Here is a 17,573-nt window from a genome sequence, read left to right as displayed (position 1 = left end):
ATAAAGATGATTGAGGCACTCCAGACAGACAGATATTTTTGCTCTCCAGAAGTAAAGAATAAGTGATTATTTGCTGGGAGCTTGCACACTCTTATTTTAGTGATACTTAGCATTTTGATTATAATTCTGAATCAATTTTTTGAGAGCAATACAGGAGTAACCTCCAAATTCAACGAGCAAGATTTCAGCTGAATACCTAGAAAATCCATCTGTATGAAGCACAATCCTTTTACCAGCATTCCTTGCAAAGACAACAATATCCAGGTCCACCAAAGATGAGGATGTCCACTCTTAAGTAAGCCCTAATCCTTCTTCCTGGCACACAGAGGAATAACCAGAAAGTCTTAAATATTTTAACATGTTTTATTATGTTTACTGATACCTTTTGGGGTATTTAAGTTCAAATATTTAAATTCTAATTGATGGGTTCAATCCCTGCCAAAGAAGCCTTGCTTCTGCTCTGAAAGGTTTGTAAGGCATGATTTTTATGTAGGAAAAAGATTGCACTGTTTCATTGTGCAGATTTAATTGCTTATACGAGGAAATACAACTTTTTGGATTTGGATGTGGTGTCTGAATTTGGTTCACTGTTAAAAAGGAGAGCCTGGATTTAGGTTTAGTTGCACAACAAAGTTTTTATTAAGCTGCTGAATGCACATATTAAACTCACAATTATTAATTAGAGGATATAATCATAATTAATTGAAAGCGTGAAGTTAAGGGGTGTTAAATATGCAGCTCCAATTTATTTAATTTTTTTACAGGGCTTTAAATCTGTAATCAGTTCTGAGGACAGGTGAACCATCTGTATAGTGCCTTGGGCATGGCTGAGTGCACTAGGTCTTCACAGCCTGAACTGGTAGAAAACCTAACAGGTTGTTTTACAGATGCAAAGAAAGAGTTCACCTCTGGCATTTCTTCATTGCAGCTTTGAAGCCTAAAATAAACTTTAGGAAGGAGTTACCTGCAACTGCTGTGATAAAATGCAGGCCTGGAGTATCAAAAAAGTCTCCAGTGTGATTACAATACAACCACTGTCAAGAACTGTGTGGGTCTGCTCATACACCCACGATCAAATCCAACATTTCCATCACTGCTGCTCTGCTGACCCAGCTTTTCCACTGATGTGTATCTTGCAAAATAACATATGCTCAAAGTGGGAATAAGGTAAGTGATCAGAAAGCTGGCTTTAATGTTTATTTCAACAGCTTAACCCTGAATGGTCATGCACTGTATGGCACCTAAGTAGCTTGAAAATATTTTTCTAATGGCTTTCAGTTGTTCTGAAACAGAGAAAAAAAAAGTAATTGAAAGATTTGCAAAAGAGTTAGATGGCAAAATCCTTGCTGGACTGCTTGCTTGTTTCTTGTGCCACTGGTCCCAGGACAGCATGCTGTAGAGTCAAGTGGCCTATGAGAGCATGGCCAGCGTACATGGGTTTCATAATAATGTTAATGAACTTTTTTCAATAATCCTAACCATTGTGATGCCTAAAGAGGCTGACCTGGAACAGAGGCTAGGCAGAGTTAAAGGAATAAAGTAGGTATTTATTAAAAGGCCTTCAAAGGATACACCTTGGCCAGTTCAAGAGCCCAGCTGTGGCTCTGCCCAAGACAGATCCAAGATGGATGCAAGATGCATGACCAGTCACTAATTTAGACACTTTTATACATTTCGGTCCATTTACATATTGGGGTCAATTATCCAATTACAGCTTCAGGTTATGAAGTCCCTTTGTCCCAGATTGCTCTCCTCAATTCACTGTTGTTTGTACGTCTTGAGCCTAAAGCTGCAGTGGTGTCCTTGGTTCTCAGGCTGGAAAAGGATTGTTTTGTCTAACTACCCTGTGAAGAGAACTTGCTAGCACTTTTTATGAAGTTCAGAGTCACACACTAATGCAGTACAGAATCTAAAATATATGAAAGCTAAAATTTAAGGCATCACTTCTGTAAGGGATTTGTTTTCTTTATACAGATCTGGATATTTAACTAATTGAAAATCAAAAATTAATTTTGCTTCACTTCTGAAGTCCTTCAGATTCAACCACTCACATGTGTACAAATTAAAAAGTGGCAGCCTTCAAGTACCAGCGCTTCTTAGTTGCACCAGGCTCTCCTTCCTCACATTGTACTCCCAAGGAGCCATGCTGGGTATTCCTTTGCATATCCCGCTCCCCAGAGCGAGGGGAGACCCCTGCGGGAGCCCTGCCCCTGGTGCAGCTCACATTTCTTTCCAAACCAAGTGCTTCTGATCTTTCAAAATAAATCATTTAGTGTGCTGTTGTGAGAGATGTAACGCACAGCTCAGGCTAGCAACAGAGAGACTGAACAGTGATACCTAACCACGGGGTGGGGAAAAATTCTGCACATGAATAGTTTATTCAGCAAAACCAGTTGCAAATGTATGCTGTCCCCACTTCCCCATGAAAAGGAAAACAAATTGACCTTGGTGTGATAATTAAAAAGGAAACAAAAGATCGCTTGAAAGTAGAGAAATGTATATTCTCCCGTAAAGCAGAATAATAAACTGCTTCATTCAACCCCAAGTAATTTGCTCCCCACTTTTTCACAGCAAAAGCTAAAACAAAAATCAGTTATTCCCACTTGTTATCTCTGGCAATACAAAAAAGAATGGCAAATACTGCCATCATTCCACAAACATTTCTCACTTTATTTGCGCATTCACACATGGTCATATTTTGCATTTGATAACAGTCTATACATTGTGCTTTTCCCCCAAAAGAGGCTTTTAAACTACCAAGTTAAACAGAAGAACAGGAAACCTATTCAGATCCCCTACAACAACAGCTTTTTTTTTTAATCCCTGCAAGAATCTCATGGTGTTCAATGAATTGGTCATAGTCTTTGATCTACAGCTAATTTATTCACTTAAATGAAATCATTTACCTACAGGGCAGCTCTAGTTGTAATAGATACCAGTGACTGAAGCTTATAATTCAGCCAGAAATATATTCTGCAGTATAATTACAGTAAGTGACAGCTTTAGTTTTTCCTTCTTTCTTACAGGATGCAGAAGAAAACAGCATGGACACACACAGAGACACATACATACAGACACACAACGGATTAGGGCTTTGAAATGGTTTATTACTTTCCCTGGACCAAAGAAATCAAATTGCACACAATTTTTTAGAGAAGGGACTGCTACAGTTAGGGTTGCAAGAGTTCCTCTGTAACAAAAATAACTTCTGTAGGACAAAAGGGACTTAATCTACTTTTCTGTCAATATGTGAAAGTGTTTTATCTTATCAACATACTCCTAATATGGCAGTTTCCTCATCAGACAGTGTGTTCCCCTGCTGATTTCAGCTGAATACTTTAAACTTACTACTTTACAAAGAGTTCATCTATTTTCTGTGCATTTACAGAATTTTCCTAGGACAGTGCGACTGTGGTCTATTCCTGTATTTCTCTGCTCCTCAAGAAACTGAGCAAAATTTCCTACTTTATCTGTATTGAGAATAGAGATAGCTGTGGACACACACGTTAGAACCATTGCCTTACTTCATGTACACTTACTCGTAGTCAAACAAATGTCATCATAATGAAACATTACATTCTTGTTTGGAGCTGTAGAAATCAGTATTTCTGTTTTCTGAAAATAAAATTTTCACTTTTTGCCTTTCTAGAAAAACTGTTATTCATAAATTGAAATCATTTCTTTAGAATGGCAGACACTCTAACTTCCTCTTTATTTCAGATTTACAGAACAAAACCAGAAAGGCAGCACAACTATTACATTATATTAAATTTAGAACTCCAATGTTTTCAATTAAAAAAGTAAAATATATAGTAACACACATGTGAGACACCCTGCATAATGTACAAAATAGTCCACATATAAAATTAATACTAACAGTCTTCAAATTTAAATATGTACTATTTTGTTACAAATAAACAAAAATGGGAAAGAACAACCAGTTTTTCTTAAACAGAATTAAAATTAATTCAGCATCAGCAATGTATCACAATGTTAAGCTTATGTTAGACAATAAATAAGACTGCTTCTAGATTAAAGAACTGTAAAAAAGCTTGATTTTATATTGGATACCAGGTAAACAAAGTATTTTAAAGGTTATTTTTTATTGCAGCTTAAAAAAGTTATCAAAAGTCTTGCATACTACACACTACATCTTTCCATACATGCACACATCTTTCCTCTTGTCCCTCCAGGGGTTTTCTATAGCATCTCTTTACTTCCTATTTAATTTAATACAACAAAAGAGGCAATACTGTATTAACAGTTGGCATGTGATAAACTAAGAAAGAGATGCATAGATGCTAATAATTTCCATTCATCTGTTTGGTGACTGTGAAACATCTGATATTCCTAATTGGATGTAATATTTCAGGGTAATTAATGCACCTCTGTAAATGCTTACAGCTGAATTCCCATGGGCTTCATCTGCAACTGTAGTCATTAAGTTTGGAAGTAAAACAGGCCTAAGAACCATAAGCATGGACCCCTGGAAACATGGACTGGCAGTATTTCACAGGTGCTATGCAGTACTGTGAATGACTCATTTGTTTATCATCACTACCCTCTCTGATCCAAAAATAGTGGAAACTTCAAGGGTACCAAAAGGCTACTAACCAGATGGCCTTAGAGATGTGCCTGCTGATCCTTGCTGCTGGAAGAGGGTGTTGGGAATGGCTGCAGCTAGGAGCTAGTTAAAGAGGCTCCTTATCCTCTCTCAGTTTGAAATAAGGATGAAATGTCTGATCTGGTATTTACTCTCCTGGGAAACTCCCACTTTCCTTATCTGAATCTAAGGATTGCAGACCCTGTCTGAGCCACAACACTTCAGTGAACACACGATGCACAGAGTTTATATTCATGGTGCCATACTTGTCCCTGCTAGCTCAAAATACAAGTTTTCTATGATGTTGGTTCACATGGCAACCTTGCCACCATGTTCAGGGCAAACCTGCACCGTGGGTAAGGTTGACAAGCTGCTGAGCACTGGTAGATCTGCCCTTAGTCATCTCCTTGCTCAGCAACAAATTGAAAATAAATTATATCACAAAAACAAAATACAAACTTTGAAATATTAACATCCCCAGTGCTGTGTATGCTCTCTCTCTCTCCTGCACTGCCTAAATATGATGGCTCTTTCAGTTCATGCAGAGCATGGCATGTGTTTTACCCAAAATACCTGAAGTTGCATTTTCAGAGAATATTGGTTGTGCAAAGTAAACGCGTGGGAGGAAGAGGGAAGCAAAAATGCATAGAAAACTACTTATAAAAATATTTAGCATGCACTGACCTACCCAACATACAAGTTCAAAGGGCTCCTGAAGTATTTGCAAAATCTAAATCACTGCTTACAAACTATGTCTGCACGGATTCAAAACCCAAAAGTACACTTTGCTTTTTCAGGAAAGATACCTTGCAATGAAGAACACACTCTGTATTGCAGAAGTGCTTAACCACGTATTAACCAAACATTTGCTTTCCAAACACCGCTTTGCAGAGAGAGCGAGCAGCTATTTGAAACTAAATGTACACCGCCAAGATTTTGGTGCCTCGTTGCTTGCATAAAACATTCAACATTAAGAAATTATGGATATGTGCAACAAGTAAAACATTGATTTGTGGCAATTCTTCTCTTTCTAAAGCACTATTGTTTCTTTTTGTTCATTGATCTTCTAACAAAGGGCAAGTTCCAGCTTGCTCAGGGCAGCGCACAGAAGATTTAAACTTCAGCAGGGATTTTCAGCTATCATGCAAAACACTCAGCTGCACCACTGCCAGACTCATGACAGCACAACACTCAGCTCGCTTTGCCCGTGTCCCACAGCTCCAAATGTGGAGCAGGACTCAGGCTGCACAGCCAAGAGGAAGGGAACAAAATCCCCTCCACACCCATGGCGCTCTGCATGCCAGCCCCACTGCACAGCGGTGGAAATGACAAGTCCATCCACTATACAAATTATTTCAGGTCAAAAATGGGAATGTGATCCTAGATGGAGGCAGAGCCAAAGTGAGCAGAAGAGACCAAAGGACACCTCAAGTATAAGTGAATTTTGATCTTAAATCTTCAAAGAAACTCTCTGTTTCCACTTTGAACGCTTCTCACACAGACTTCTTGCTTATGCACTCATTGTGTAAGGATGTAGCTTAAGCACTAATTCAGTATTCATTGATCTCTGCAAAACATTCCCAGTTAAATTTGCCCATAATGCTCATAAATATTTGGTAACTGGCAGCAAAGTGTTTACATAAAGGCATACAGATATCCATATGTTCCACAATAGTCCTGAGTAAAAGAAAGTGCTGACAATCTGAAGCAGGCTGACATTCTGTGATTATTTCAAAACATATTTTCTCCCTCTCTCCACAGTTTTCATACTCTAGTTGGAGCATGAACAGATCATCACTTCAAACTACATTTCATTTCATTCTGTTGCCAGCATATAACATTCTCACAGAAAGTAAAAGACACATCTAGATTTTCCAGTCAGCTGCAGATGAGGAGGGAATAATATTTCCCTCAATTACAGCAACCAACATTGCAAATTACTGTCATTTTACAAGCCCAAATTATCTCCAATACAGAGCAAAAGCACACAACTACCAGTGGTTCAATCTGGAGTGCCCACTGCACTTTAGTGTTTGCATAGGAGACCCTTCTGTCCCACAAGACGCATTCCTAATTTAAAATCATCCAAGTGACTGTTTGCTGCGATGGGACCATTCACCCTCAATTCCTCCATATGAAACAGCTCCCAGTCCGCCCTGCCTGCTCTGGACATGCCCATCTTTCTCTTCACAGCATCAAGCATGACAGGACAGAAAACAACATCTAACCTTCCTCATCTACACCTGCCTGAAAATCCCAGTGATTTAGAAGCAAGAGCACATGGACATTGCTGGAAGCAGGCTCTAGCCATCAGAGGCATGTGTACAATATCTCTCCTCACCCCTCTGCTGACTTCCATTAAAACTGGCCAAATGAAACATCCTGATTCATCCCACTGGTGCACTTTGTTCATTTCTACAGTGTCAATCAAAAAAGAAGTGGAGTAGAAATCAGTGGCAAACTAAATCTCCCAATGCCATTAGATGCTGCTTCTAGTTTTTCTGTAAATGGAGCCTATAACACAATCTCTGGGTGGCAAACACCCCACATCCATGTAGGAGGGGAGAGGACTAGTCCCCTGCACTGCTTGATGCCATCTGCTCAATGGCTGGATGTGTGGCCACCAAAGGCCTTTCTCAGGTACAGGAGGCAACTGTGGTAGTGTTTTACCAGTGTGGGAGGCTCTTACCTTGTCTTAGCATTGGACAAACCAGGATTTCTCAGATCCAAACTGGGCAAAAAGGAGCTGAAGGGAAGGGCTCCAGGCTGGCTGGGTGCCGGGAGTGAGCACACTGCAGCAGGCTGGTCAGACCCAGCACTCAGTGTGCTCCTGCTCCACCAGCCACAGACTCCCTTCTGTTTCATGTGCCAGTCTCTCCTTGAGATCTCACATGATTTACTCACGAACAAAACCCAACAAAAACAAAATAAAACACAAAGCCAAACTGTTAAGCATGCATCCTAGAGAGTTTTTTGGATGCTGATTGCAATGCTGATTGCTCTCCAGATTAAAACAAACACTGGCTCACATTGTGCTGCTGGTGGGTTTACCAGCACACTGCTCCCAGCACCACTGTATTGCAGGAGGCTGGGCTGTGCCAAGAACAACACTGACAACAGTCTCACAACTCCAGTGCTCAAACAGCACAGGCCATAAAATATCTTCTATCAGATGTTCCTTTTCCTTGAATCCCTAGGTTGAATGGCATGAGAAAAGTTAGCTGAAATTAACTGAAAAGAAAATAAGCACAAGAGGTGGTAGGAAATGAGCAGCCTGAAAACTGAACACAAACAGTTGGATAAATAAGATTCATCCTGAATGGACACAACTTCTAAGAAGGCCTTTTGCCGGTGCTGAGGCAGCCCAGACCATCAGATCAACACGACACAAGGACAGGTTTCAGAGGCACAAGGATTCTACATGGAAATTGTCCAAGCAGAGAGAATTCTTCTCCTTCAGTTAGCAGTGAGGACATATCTGGGGTACCCAATTTAACAGTAATGATGAAACCTCAAGCAAAGACTGCTCTGCCATCATTTCCTTCCTTCTATTCCATGATACTTCTTTATTTGTCAGCATCTCTTACTCTGTAGTGACATGAGGTTACTCTTCTTTTTGCAAAGTACCTAGACTACTGTAGCATGCTGTAAGAAATGGCACAGTAATAATCACACATTTTTTAGCTTTTGCTTTCAGCGTGGTAGAAATTAATAATTTTCTTGTTAAATTATTAAAAATAATCCTGTTCTACTTCAGACTTCATTTCCCTTTAATCTCATTGTGCTGCTGACTGCACATATGCTGCAGATAGCAGAAAGTAAATTTCCCTATTTGATTTACATCCCTGAGATTCATGATCTCTTATTTGTCTCCCTAGTTTTATCTAAGGCTCACCTGGGCACCTTATTAAGCCCTTTTGTTTGTTTAACCACTAGTGTCACATAAAAAAGATTACAAGCTGCCATCATGTGATTTGGGAATTCTCCTGTCATAAATATACAGCCAATATAACACCCCTGTGGCAGAGAAACATCAGAATGAAAACAGGCATACTGTGTACTGCTAACATTTCCTAGATTGATTGACCTCCTTCCACAGTTCTCTCTCTTGGAAATCTAAGTCTCCAAGTAAATGAGAAAATAATAGAACAAAATAGCTCAGTTGAAGGGGTCTTACAGCAATCTTCTTGTGGTCTTACAGCAATCTTCCAGCTTCCTGACCACTTTAGGGCGGACCAAAAGTTAAAGCATCTTATTAAATGAATTGTCCTCATGCCTTTGACTGGCTGACAAGGCCAAAGTCCTCAGACACTCCTCTCAGGATGTGCCTTCCAGCCCTTCCACCAGCTTTGTTGCCCTCTTCCCAAAAAGGACTTGAGCATCCTTCTTGAATTGTGGGGTCAACAACTGAACATAGTGCTCAAAATGAGGCTGCACTGACACTGCATACAGGGGGAAATATTGAGTGCACCACATCTCTTACTTTTTTCCTAAAACTGCTAATTTTAATTATTGCCCTCTTCCTTACACAGGCTACAATGAGCTCTACCTTAAAATAATTCATTTACTTATTTGGTTTCAGACCTCTGGCTGATCACACTAACAAGAAGAATCACCCACCCTCTTTCTGCTCAAATAAACTGAAAGGGGCATCAATATTCCAAAAATGTGCACAAAACTGAAGCTGCTATGTTAAAGCCTGTACCATTCCCAGTGACTGAAGAATGGGAATGGCATAAAAAGCCTCCCTGACTTGTTCTGTTGAAACTGTACTTCTGCAGATGACCAACATTACCAGAGGAAGTCTCAGAGCAGAGACAGGACTGAGGCAGCATCTGCAGTTGAAGGCCTGGTCTATGTGCATGAGTTTGCAAAGGAGTGTAGCAGCACTTGTGTTATTTCTGATTCAGCAATTACTCTCCAAGCACCTTCACCTGGAATTCAGCCTTGAACAAAGCTGATACAACACATAAAAAAGTCATGATATTGTGATTGACAAAGTTGTATCTTGACTCACATGGATTCCTACAGCAGTTTTAAAAAAAAACAAACCAAGGCATAACAGAAATAACAAAATAAGACTGACTAAGAGGATGCTTCAGAGACTTAATTAGAATTTAATAGAGATTTTTGTCTTTCAAAATTGTATCATCTCTCAGACAGTAAAGAGAAGGATAAAGTTCTTTGCTTATTCATTTTGTTATGGAAAGAGAGAGCCAGATGATCAGCTGATACCAATTATAAATTATAGGTCAAGATTACCAAAGGAAATGAAATATGGGGGCCGACTGATCCAATTTCTAGCAGCACTGAACTGGAGCAGATGTGAGCATCGAGCCCTGCAACGCTTTCCTCCCACATGTCTTTTTCTCTCTGAATGGCAGCCCATGAAGAGAAAACTTGGCTTCTCAGTAAGTTCCTGTAATTCATCTAGGTTCCATAATAACAGCATATATTCCTTTGTGCTCTGACAGTGTGCAGAGACCACAAAAGTCCCAAGTGAACTCAGGGTGTTCACCTCCATTCCACTTTTCTCATCATATGCATATGGTAATGAATATTTACTAGCTGCTTGGAAGAGTCAGTACAGAACATTTACTCATGTCAAAAAAATGGGAAAAACCTGATCCTGTGGAGCTGTCTTCCAGGGCTAGATTAATTTTTCAACACAAATGTCATTTTCTGAAAGAAAGATAGAAACCTCACTAAAGAAACCTCTATTGTTTTCTGATTAGCTATTCACCACTTTACATTAGCTATTTCACATTAGCTCACCATTTGCCCAGAACATCTAAGACTAATCTTCCCATGAAATATAAAGTCTGCTAGAATTTTCTGTTCACTCAGCTACTTTCTCTGGACACATAGAAAAGTGTTCGTATACTTGATGCTGTTTCTCTAAGTTTTCTAATCACTCTGAACAGCTCCAGAGCTCTCAAAAAGAGGAGCATTTGGCCACTCTTTAAATACATTTTAGGACTTGTTCACAGTGGGGTTGCTGTAACTAGTGTACCACAGTGAGTGTCATTTAATGTACAACTAATAGGTATTTTACTTTTAAAAATCAGATTTTTACTTTAAAAACCCCACTTTGTTAGCCAAAAGAAAACTATGAAATGAATGTGCAAAACCACTGTGACGGAACCCACAAATGTACTCTTTTACCTTTTAATTACATCAGGCTTTATCATTATATCTTTATGTGACTTTTTATCCTCATTTTTTTGCATTTGTGTGCTTTATCCTCTTCACTGACAAGTATTTAATTTAAGAGTTATAGCTGATTTGATTGCTCTTTCAAAACTGCATCTGCTGCAGCAATTAATCTTTGGTTGTGCAATCACTTGCCAATGTCACCACATAGCAGTGGGGTGCAGTCGTATGGCAAACACACACATACACTAAAGCCACAGGAAGACTGTAAATAAATGAAAAGTAACCAAAGTAGTTTTTCACATGCTGAATCAAAAGGAAAGAAATGTTATGACACTGCAGTGACAGTGCGAGGGAAGGGAAGGAGTTATGCCAGATGCAGAAGATGACAGATATGCTGCTGTGTGCAGAGCAATGTGGAAGAAACATAAAATCTGCACTGCTGCTCCTACCCTGGCAGCTTGGCTGACTGCACTGTACAGGATCAGATCTCTGACCGTCTCTTGATCCTCTCTCACAGTGCAGAAATCAGGCTGGCATGCTGGAGAAAAGGTAGTTTAAAGCCATTCACCTTCTAGACTGAGATGGAGTTACACTATGAGTGTTGCAGAAGAGTCCTGCAAAGCTCAAATATCACTTTGATAGTTTCAAAAGCTTTACTGGGGATGCAAAATTCTTAGAAGATGTTCTCCCTCTGTAGCCATGTGACTGCGACAGTCACCAACATTTCCTTACAAAGATACACACACCCATTTACAGCCCTTACAGCTATGAAGAGAAGATGCAAAATGTGAAGCAACTTCACTCTTAAATGTCTGAAGTCAGGAGAAGAATAACAATGATTTTAAATCATTCCAATTTGAAGCTATTCATGATTATTCTTGGCATAGAATCTTTACTTGTTTTTTACTTCAAGTTAGAAAACAGCAGAAAAGCCATAAAAATACTTCAGAGAATGTGTCTTTATATGTGCAAAAGAAGAAACCAATGTCACAAGGAAAACGAAAAAAAATATTTTTTGTTTCTTACTAAATAACATTACATGCTGAAATGTACATATCTTTGGTATCTTCAGTAGAGTGTATCTAGTACCAAACACCTTCTTACAGGCAGTGTAAAATTTTAATTTCTGTTTTAGTCCAAATTGTTCTAGCAGAGAGCAATTCTAAAACTGGAAGGATGTGACAAACCCATATTAATTGCTCTTTTTTCCTGGCCTATCAAATTATTCCTTTTCCCAAAAGCTATCCCCAGTGTTGGAAGCATTGGAAAGTGGTTTTATAAAAGCATTTGTCTTGGTTTCTAAACACACCTCTGCTCTTCTGTTAGAGAAACACTATGGTGTATGTTAGGAAACTTCAGCCTTGCTGATAAATAAATGAGTTTCAAGTTTCAGGTTTGTTTGATGGACTTCTACAAGTTCATAAAAAAAAATTAAAAAAGAGAAAAGGAGTAAAGGAAAAAAGTGAGGAACCTTCTTATTCATAAGTCATCTTGCAATTAGTAGTAACACTACTGTGCTTCTCATCTTCTCATCTACACACAGCTGAATTTCAGATTTATCACAATTAAGAGATTTACTTGCCTCCAGGATGTTTGTACACCAGCTCTCCCACTGCACAGGAGGTGCACAGGAAGCTGAACAGGAAGCAGGACTGTCCAGCTTCCCACAAGTGAGTGGCTTCCTGAACTTCAGCCTGTCTGGGCAGAGGATTAAAACCCAGTAATCACACGAATGTGCTTTGCTTGTATTTTTTACATGATATACTTGTATTTTTTACAGTTTTTTACATGATTTTCCTCTGGACTACCCAGTGTGATGTCCACCGTGGGTTTTTAATGCTTTAATTGTCTCTAAGTTAAGAGAGTTTAGAATTCTCTAAATTGTACAGAATTGACTATATCCCCTAAAAACTAGTTTATTTATTTATACTACTAACAATGAATTTTTGCCTTGGTTCCATAATGTTTACTCTCATGAGTCATATCTTTGAAATCTACTGAGTTGCTTATATAATGAAGGACTGTGTGTTCAGACATTTAGAAAATTCACATTGCTGCTTTCTAAGTTGTTTAAAAACAAGATGTCAAAGTAGCTGCAATCAACCCAGAGAAACTCCTTTCTTGGCATATTACAGTGATGTACACCAGAGAATAGCCACGAATACTGTAATTATTTTAGGTGGAGATTGTTTATACTACCATTAAGACAGCCACTTAAACATAAAGATGGGGGGTTAAAACCCAAAAAAATCTCTTAAACTGCTCAAAACAAATGAAGTTACTTTAGTGAATGTTTACCTATTTTGCGATAGTTTTATCACTTTTCTTAATAAGAACAGCTTTGAGAAAATCCCACAAGTAAGGAAGCAATTACTGGTCTAAGTGTTTTTAGCCATGTGGTGACCATCTAAAAAGCTTCTATTAAAAAAGTCTCCCTTGGTGAATTGTTTTTTACAGTCTCACAGGTATGCTACACAAAGCCTACAAAATCATCAGTAGCAATATATTTAAAAATATTCTGTGACATGGTTGCTAGGAAGAAATGTGTTTATTACGCAAAAGCTAGGGTAGTATACTGCAAAACATACTAAAATGACATCTGTCAAAAATCAGCTTTTCTTCTAGCGAGAGGAGAGGGAGAGGGAGAGGGAGAGGGAGAGGGAGAGGGAGAGGGAGAGGGAGAGGGAGAGGAGAGGAGAGGAGAGGAGAGGAGAGGAGAGGAGAGGAGAGGAGAGGAGAGGAGAGGAGGAGAGGAGAGGAGAGGAGAGGAGAGGAGAGGAGAGGAGAGGAGAGAGAGGAGAGAGGAGAGGAGAGGAGAGGAGAGGAGAGGAGAGGAGAGGAGAGGAGAGGAGAGGAGAGGAGAGGAGAGGAGAGGAGAGGAGAGGAGAGGAGAGGAGAGGAGAGGAGAGGAGAGGAGAGGAGAGGAGAGGAGAGATTTGAATTGGAAGGGAGCTACAATGATCATCTCATCCAACTGCTCTACCACCAAAATTCAAAGCATGTTAATTAAGGACATTGTCCAAACAACTCGGGCAGGCTTACAGTCACTGCAAACATGGGGCATCAACTCCTCTCTAGGAAGCCTGTTCCAGAGTTTGACCACCCTCTTGGTAAAGAAATGCTTCCTAATGTCCAGTCCAAATCTCCCTTGATGGATGCAGCTTTCAACTATTCCCAGAATCCCTTCATGGGCTACTACAGCATGCCTGATACAAAGTATTGTTTGAAGAGGGAATCAGAAGGAGCACACTGAACTGACTACACACAACAACACTGGAAAAAAAGGTCAACATTGGAATAAAATCCAAGGTAAGTTAGACTGGTTTAAAACAAGGTTTAAATTGTTTCTATTTCACTATTTAATATAGACTGAAAGATTTCAGTTGACACATTGTTGGTGAAAAAAAAGCTACTTAGATTTTCCTCATATCTTCTTAAACATTTTTTTTTTCTTTGTAAATAAAATTCAATTTTTATTTTGGCTTTCTCTGTAACTCAGACTTTTATTTCAAAGTCTTGCTTTTTGTCAGAGCAGCGAAGAAAACTCAATTTAAGATAGAACCTCAGGCATGCAGAATATATCAAATAAAACTGAAAACACATTTCTTCCCCATTTCCTACGCTATAAACAAGACAAATACTTCAGCACACACATGCACAAATTCCACAGCCCTGGCCACCACGAAGTAACAAAAAGAGAGAAGCTTTGAGAATTAAATTAAAGCAACCTCAGTCCCCCTGTCTTCCCAGGACTCAGCACCCTGTGCTGCCCTTTGCCTGGACACAAGTGCATGCATGTGGGAAGCCAAATCATCTGCTGTTCATCACACCCTGAGAAAAGAACTGCTGTGTTACGGCTGGAAGGACATGAATAAGGCTTTCAGTTGTAGTCCTCCGCCTTCAGATCCCTACCTATTAATTAGGTTTGGCAGCCTGGGGCTGAGGCTGAGGTAGCCAGTACCATGTTTGGCCCAGATGAGAAACATGAGGAGGGCTCAGAGTTGGTGCAGCACCTCTTGTCATGCCTTCTGCATCACCAGCGTTGCTGGAGCTGTAGCCTTTGGGGATCTCTGAACCTCAACCCTAAAAACCCTAAAAGCAGTTGGGGGTTGAGGATGAGGCCCTCAGTGACATGTTTTACCAAGCAGAGAAATGATCAAATAGAGATATCACCCAGAAGACAACACTTGTGTTACGAGCAATAAACTGCTCTTTTGTTCACAGCCTCCCAAAGGAATGTGTGGAACTGGCTCTGTCTCTCAACTCCTCATGTTACATTTATCTGCCATATTACTCAAACAGCACATGTAACCATGGAATATTCAAAACTGCAGAATAAATTCACATTGATTAACTCCTACAAAAGTGTGATGGCCATCATATATTAAGAATAGAAAGTATAAGCAAGTCATTAATAATCTAATCTCTCCAATTTGAAGCACATCAAGGATGGTATGGTGTGGAAGAGAACTCTGTCAAAGTAAATGCCTGGGCACTGAAAATATAAGCACTTGCTTAAGTGCTTCGAGGGACAGGTGACCAAATCAACTTTACTAATACAGCTATTTTTTTCAAAAATGGTGAAAGATGTGCCTGGCAGGGGTTTTCCAAGACCCTTTGATTGCACCACTGCATCCATTTTTACCTTGTCTTCTCAAATTATTCAACATTTGTGAAATGCATTCGAACTGCACTGTTTTCTTTAAAATAACCTTTCAAGGATTAGACCTCGTACAGCCTCATGCAGCCCCTGGCTGAGGCAATGCTCCCAAAATTATGTCAATGGGAGCCTTGCCCAAGATAGGATTATAAGGATTCAGATATATGTGAAGAAAGTCTTGAAATAATGGAGCATGGTATCAGGATAAGACTTTATATTTCAAGTATATATTTATTCTTCACATTAAATCACCAAAGAGCGTGGGGAGAAGAGGGGGATGTCACTTTGGAAAACCATATGGTGCTTTGATTTCCAAGCCAGAACTGTGCATACTGAATGTTTATAGAATCTAGTGATATTCTCTCCTTTCTGTTTATTCCTGTCACCCAGAGAAACTCTGGCCAAGCACCAATCAAATATCCAAGCAAGGAGGGGGAAAGAGAGAAAACAGCTCTCACCAGTAGGCTCATCATTAGCAACCTAAATCTGGAAGGAGGCGCTTGGGAAGTGCCTCTTTTGCATTTGGATTCCAGCGCTCACCACATGTCATGAGTGGTTTTGGAAATTGAGTTCTCAGTCTCTGCAAGGGGTAGCAAAGACATACACAGCGTTTCTGGCTAGACTGAGCAGGGGCATATGTGGAGCAGCTGCAAAAGCAGACATCCCTCTGCTCTCAGAGATCAGTGTAAGAACAAAAATGCATCTCAGTGATGACAGCTAATCTGCTCCTGGGTTAGCTGTGTCTCCCCACCTGCGGCAAAGGGGGCTGCTGCATTTACTTTGCTTCAAATAAAAACAATGCAGAGTGTCCTCCTTATCACCCTGTGCTTAGGAGAGCAGTTGGAGGAGTTACTGAGGTACATAGGAGATCTGAAATCTATCTTAATAGGAGACAATCTTCATATCCAAGCTCTAGCCTTGATATAGAAATCTTCAGGTCTTTTTCCTTGGGAGTCTTATTCCCTTCCCTGTCTTATCTGCTTACCCTTTCCTTTCAGTGTGAGAGCAAGCAATCTCCCACTACCCTTTCCTTTTTCAGAAACAGTAAAAGGATTACAAAAAGCATAACAAGCTCACAACTCAATACAAAGAATTTTATGAACACGAGCATGCTGATCACCCTCAGCATCACTTCAGCGAGAGTCTGGGATGCTGCTGGTGCACTTTCTACATAGATGTTGCTGCTGTACTAAGAATGGTGCAGAGAGCTCTTATTAGCATTACACAGGGTAGAAGTCACCTAATTTTGCACATACATATATATATATATATATATGTCACTTCTAATCAATAGTTTTTGCATACCATGAAAATAACAACAATTTCAGTATCAGATTAAAGCTATCAACCAAACAAAACTTGTATCTTTGATATAGAAAACTTTTTCATTTTTATAATTTCCTTTTACTGTGAAATTGGTGCTCAAAAGTTCCTTTCTCTATCCTTGAAACAACTATTTACTATGAAAAACATACTTATTGAAGGTTGCCAAAAGTGTAATAACCACACATCTGTTATTCTTCAAATATATATTTTCTAAAACATTTGATATTTACTTCACATGTAATAGCAGTTATTAAATCTTCCTTAAGTCTGCTTTGTGGAACCATAATGTAAAGCATTACACGCACAGGAGAAGCACCATGGGAAAAAATGCAGAAATGGAGTAGAAGTGTTGTAAGTAGCTGAGTAACTTACTAGTCACATTACAAACTATAACCCAGAGAAGCATAGTAGGAGGAGTACTGGAAGTCTGGAAACCCTGCAGGAAATGAGTTTTAAGAGGTCCAACATAATTCATTTAAAGTTTTAAAATTGTTAGATAATTTATAGATCAACAAATATGTAAAAACAAAAGACATTCCTGTAATCACTACTTGAATCTATGAGACAAGGACATAGATTTCATCTGGTAGCTCAAATTAGAGAAATTTAGGTGTTTAAAGAAGTCTTCTTTTGGTTTGAATTTTCCACAGTGTGGTAACATTTCCCCAGGAGCATTTCCCCAGGGCTGGTGGTGGCACTTTGCAGGCTCTGCACTGCAAGCCTCACCCCAGCCATGAGCTGGAAAGACACTACTGACTGCACTACAGGAGACCAGCTCTCTGACTGAACTGATCTTCTTTCTTTTTGAATTTTTACAGGCTTTGTGCA

General features: G+C 39.5%; 1 protein-coding gene across 6 annotated transcripts in view; it reads right to left on the bottom strand.

Annotated features, from left to right (window-relative positions):
• The window catches only part of PIEZO2 (piezo type mechanosensitive ion channel component 2), a 287,609-nt gene that overhangs the window by 132,416 nt on the left and 137,620 nt on the right, over positions 1-17,573 (bottom strand). The gene's annotated exons all lie outside the window — the stretch shown is intronic.

Source organism: Zonotrichia leucophrys, chromosome 2 (assembly GCF_028769735.1).
Source record: "Zonotrichia leucophrys gambelii isolate GWCS_2022_RI chromosome 2, RI_Zleu_2.0, whole genome shotgun sequence".
Classification (NCBI taxonomy): Eukaryota; Metazoa; Chordata; class Aves; order Passeriformes; family Passerellidae; genus Zonotrichia; species Zonotrichia leucophrys.
Note: the sequence above shows the minus strand (reverse complement) of the source record. Positions and strands in the feature narration are given on the sequence as shown.